Source organism: Meles meles, unplaced genomic scaffold, assembly GCF_922984935.1.
Source record: "Meles meles unplaced genomic scaffold, mMelMel3.1 paternal haplotype, whole genome shotgun sequence".
NCBI lineage: Eukaryota > Metazoa > Chordata > Mammalia > Carnivora > Mustelidae > Meles > Meles meles.
This window is the reverse complement of record NW_025721603.1, coordinates 1,502,844-1,508,517: the sequence shown is the minus strand read 5'-3', so window position 1 is coordinate 1,508,517 and position 5,674 is coordinate 1,502,844.

Genomic DNA, 5,674 nt, shown 5'->3' with positions numbered 1-5,674 from the left:
GGGTGTTGTGCAAATCAATGAATACTGTTACGCTGAAAAATATAAATAAAATGGAAAAAAATAAAAATAAATAAATAAATAAAAAACCAAAAAATAAATAAATAAAAAATATTATCTATATTTAAAAAATGAACCAGAATCGTGGGAACGAGTAAAAATAAAAGTTGTATCTATGAAGTAGTGGTGATTGTTCTCTTGTTGTCTTTTTTTTTTTTTCTGGGGGAGGGGCCTGCCACGTGGACTTTCAGTCAATGATGTTCCCTGCATTAAGTCCTTCCACCCCCCTCACGAGGGTGGGCTCTGAGGAAACCGGTTTTTCAGGCTTTTGTTCTCTGGAGGTTTTTATGTTTGTTTGTTCATTTTTGTTTTTGTTTTTGTTTTTGTTTTTTCTCTTGCGTTGACAGCTTTTGATGGCTTTTGGAGGTTTAGAGGAAAACAAACTCACCCCGACCTCCCTCTCAGAGAGAAGCCTCCATCTGCTCCCCTGTGGGTGCTGCAGAGCTGCTGGCAGAACAGGTTCTGGGTCACAGTCCCTGGGAATGCAGGATCTCCTGCTTGTACTCAAAACCATTGCAGAGGCGGCTGTCTGGGCAGCTCCAGAGCACCAGAGAGGTTCCAAGCAGTGATCACACACTGAGATATTCCCGCTGGCCAGGGCTGGGAGTGCCTGGCCCTTCTGGGTCTGAGAGCATCGTGTTGATGCACAACTCTCAGGAGGGTGTGGGGAGGGTGTGGGGCATGCTCATCTCAGGATCTGATAGTGTGGTGTGGCTAACAGCGCTGGACTGGGCCTTTGGGCATCTCTCTCAAGGGAGGGTGTGCGGTGCACACGTCTCAGGCTCTGATAGTGTGGTGCGGCATTCTGCCATCTGGCGAGGCTCCCAGCCCCTCACAGGAGCCAGACCCCATGCGTTCTCGGGCATGCTGGCAGCTCAGGGTCCAAGACCTGGTTTCTCCACCACACTCTCTCTGGCTCAGTGCCAGGGGAGGCTGTCCTGGGTCCAGGGACTTAAGCCCCTGTCCCTAATTGCCCCAATTCCCACAATTTCCCCCGTGATCCTTTGCTCTTTTTGAGTGCTTTCAACAGACTCCAAGTTAAAGCGGTCACCAGATGCAGGGCACTCTCATATTACTTTCCAATTGGTTGCCTCTGGTGTCTCCCTCCCCCTTTTCTTTATCTTCTGATATCAGTCTGATGTTCCCACTCTGCTTTCCCTGACCACTGGTGTCTTCTGCCCCCTCAGAGATCCAGACGTGTATAATTCTGATCTCAGGCTGATTTCATGGGTGATCGGAGTTCTTTGATAGGTAATCAGCTCACTTTAGGGTACAGGTTGATACAGTACCTCCTTCTACTTTCCCGGCATCTTGTCTCCAACCTAACTCTGGATATTCTTAAGATTGTTACCTTGGCTGTAAAATTTGCAAGCTTCACTATTATATATAGGGATGCTGATCTATTTTTATTGATTTTGGGAGGGGTCCTTTCTGTCTCTTGGACTCGAATATTTCTTTCCTTCCCCAGGGAAGGAAGTTCCTGCTATGATTTGTTCAAATATACCCTCTGGCCCTCTCTCTCTCCACCCCCTTGGGGATCCCAATAATTCTGATATTGGAATGTTTCATGACATCATTTATCTCTGCAACCCTTTCTCGTGTGCTGCTACTGGCTTATCTCTGTTTCCCTCATCTTCCTTTTTTTCCATCACCTTGTCTTCTAGATCACTAATTCTCTCTTCTGCCTCAGTTACCTTGGCTTTTTGAATATCCAATTTAGACTGAATATCATTCATAATTTTTTTTAGTTTGGCCTGATTAAATCTTATTTCTACTCTTCATGATTCTATATTGTCATTAAGTCTTTTTTGAAGCCTATCTACTTACTTTATGAATGCTATTCTGAAGTCTGTCCCTGCCATTTTGCTTGTATCCATATCCATTATTTCTGTGGCAGATGACATTGTCTCTGTTTCTTTTCTTTTTTTAAAGATTTTATTTTTTTTTCTTTGACAGAGGGAGACACAGCAAAAGAGGAAACACAAGCAAGGGGAGTGGGAGAGGGAGAAACAAGCTTTCTGTGGAGCAGAGAGCCTGATTCTGGACTTAATCCCAGGACCTTTAGATTATAGCCTTGGCTGAAGGCAGATGCTTAATGACGGAGCCACTTAGGTGCCCCTGCTTCTTTTCTTTGTTGAGGGTTCCTTCTCCTAGTCATTTTGTTGAGCAATGGTTGAGTGGATGAGCAAAGTCCAAAATATCAGCCACTCATTAACCAAGGAAAATACACCCTAGCAAAATCCTGAGCAATCAGAAGACACTACCAGAAAAACCAAGCCAAAATGAAACATGAGAATAAAATTTATAAAAGTAAAAAATTGTGAAAAAGGGAGTGATGAGAAGGGGGCTAAAATACCTTAGTGTGGACAAAGCAGGGTGTTTCACTTGTTTTTGGGTGTATTTTGGTTTGTGTGTTAGAATACACTACTTCCCAAAATTACAAGGAAAGTATGACTTGTGTATATATGTAAAATTGAACACTGAAAAAAGGAGTACAACAAAACATATATCTATAAATATAAAGATGTGAAAAAATACAAGTTACAAAGCAAGTATAAATTATAAGTTGATGTAATAAACATCTAGTTGAAATGAGAAAAAGTAAAAAGAAAAAAAGGACAAGAATAAAAGAAAGAAAAAAGAGTGTTTTTTAAAGATTTTCTTTATTTATTTGACAGAAAGAAAGGGATCACAAGTAGGTAGAGAGGCAGGCAGAGAGAGGGGAGAAACAGGTTTCCTGCTGAGCAGAGAGCCCAATGCGGGACTTGATCCCAGGACCCTGAGATCACGACCCGAGCCGAAGGCAGAGGCCCAACCACTGAGCCACCCAGGCACCCAAGAGAGAGTTTTATCTAAAAATAATGATAATAATAAGCGATTAGACAATGCCTGGATCTCAATACACTATTTTCCCCTGGCATTGATATTTTAGACTTATGGGGTCCATAGGGTTGCTGTTCTCTTGTTCTTTCAGCCTGTCTTCTGGAGGAACAGCCTGACATTCTTTTTTCTCATGTAGCCCTGCTTGAGCAGAGTTGCCCTGCCCACAATCAGGGGGATAGGCTCAGCATAAACTTGTCTTCTGTGCTTTGTTTCCCTGATGGCTTTCCGAGCCTCTTCTGAGGGTCTGAGAAAAAAAAAAAAATGGCCACACCTAAATTTCTGGCCCAGAACAGGGATATTACAGTTTCCTCTCTCCACTAAATGCCCCAGGACAAAGAGTCTCTATTTCTGTTAGCACTGCCAAAATCCTCAGCTTCTCACAGTGTGTGCCTACAGTGATTCCCTCAGAGGTTGTCCCAGGGGTGTGGGAGTGTTCCTGAACTTTGTGTTTCTAAAACAATATCCAAAATATGGAGGGAGCCCAAATGTCCATTGACTGATGAATGGATAAAAAAGAAGTGAATATATATTAACTCAAAATAAGTAAAAAAGGAACTGTGATTAATCTGTCCAGAAAGATAAGAATGGGCATTAGCTACAACATGATGTTAGAAAAACAGCATTAGAGAAATAAATGAATATAATAATAAAATAATATTTAAATTGTGACAGTAGAGACAATGTAGAACTAAAAGGCAAACATGAAAAGAGGGTGGAAATAGGAAATAAATTTGAAGTTCAATTTAAAAAAAACAAAAAGGCACATAATAGGAATTCCAGAAGAAAAGATTAGGAAAAAAACGCTCCTCTAGAATAAGGGAGCAAATCAAGAAGGAGGACAGCATGGGTTAAAAAGAAGGAGACCAGGGATGGGTCTTGATACTGATGAGACTTTAGGAGAGCTCTGTGCAGGTAAGCCTCACACACGCACTCTGAGCGAGACCAGGAAGACAAAGGTGGTTGCATAGAAAGAAGAAATTGGGAGAATTCTGAAGTGTTCACAATTTCTACAGAATATTTATCAAGAGGATGTATATACACATTGAAGAGAAGCAAATTAAAATCAACTAACCAAGATGAGGTGTAATTAACAAGGAAGAAAATGAAAATAGTTATGTCTTTAAAGAAATGCAACCACAGTGCTAATGACTCAGTTGTCAACATGTACACTATCTTAATAATATAAACATTGAATTTTAGTTTGACAAAGTCAGTGGAGCTATAACTTCCTTAAAATGTTGACAGGATAAGTTCGTATGTGGGTAAAGTTCAGGAGAATGGAAAGGATCTAAATGTAGATCATTGGTAGTCATACCACTTACATAGCTATGGATTCTCAAAAGAACGTTACATAACCTGATGACAAATATAGGGGTTCCTTTTACCTCAAGGAGCAAACCTCACAGACTGCAACCATACTTCATTATAAACAATGTAAAGGAAAATATGTATTTGGGTTCTCAGAATTGCAATTATGAAAGCATAGATTTGGTAGCAACCCAATTTGTGTCCCCTTATGGATTAAAAGTTAAGGGTTTTAAAAGACAAAAGGGAATGCTTGTGTGCATTGTTTTTAAGTTATCATTTTTTCATGTGTCTGTTAGCCATTTGTATGTCTTATTTGGAAAAGTGTCTCTTCATGTCTTCTGCCCATTTTTTGATGTGATTATCTGTTTTGTGTGTGTTGAGCCTGAGGAGTTCTTTATAGACCCTGGATATCAGGTCTTTGTACTGTCATTTGCGAATATCATCTCCCATTCTGTGGGTTGCCTCTTTGTTTTGTTGACTGTTTCCTTTGCTGTGCAGAAGATTTTGATCTTGATGAAGCCCCAAAAGTTCATTTTTGCTTTTGTTTCCTTTGCCTTTGGAGACATATCTTGAAAGAAGTTGCTGTGGCTGATATCGAAGAGGTTATTGCCTATGTTCTCCTCCAGGATTCTGATGGATTCCTCCCTCAACATTGAGGTCTTTTATGCATTTTGAGTTTATCTTTGTGTTTGATGTAAGAAAATGGTGGAGTTTCATTCCTTTACACATTGTTGTCGAATTGTCCCCACACCATTTATTGAAGAGACTGTCTTTTTTCCACTGTATATTTTTTCTTGCTTTGTCAAAGATTATTTGACCATAGAGTTGAGGGTCCATACCTGGCTTCGCCACTCTATTCCACTGGTCTATGTGGAACATATGTTTCTATGTTTCTGTTTTTTGTGCCAGTACCTTGCTGTTTTGGTGACCACAGCCTTCTAGTAAAGCTTAAAATCAGGCAACTGTGGTGTCTGCAGGTTTTTTTTTTTTTTTTTTTTTCGTTTTCAGCATTTCCTTAGCAATTTGGGGTCTCTTCTGGTTCCATACAAATTTTATCATTGTTTATTCCAACTCTTTGAAAAATGCCAGTGGAATTTTCATCAGAATGGCATTGAAAGTAGAGTTTACTCTAGGCAGTATAGACATTTTAACAATGTTTATTCTTCCGATCCATGAGCCTGGAATGGTCTTCCATCTTTTTGTGTCTCCTTCAATTTCTTTCATGACTGTTCTGTAGTTCCTCGAGTACAGATCCTTTACCTCTTCGGTTAGGTTTCTTCCCAGGAATCTTACGGTTCTTTGTGCTACAGTAAATGGAATCAATTCCCTAATTTCCCTTTCTGTATTTTTGTTGTTGTTGTTGTTCAGGAAGCATTTTATTGTTGCTCCAAGTTTAGGAATTTTCACTGACAGAGAATCAACACTT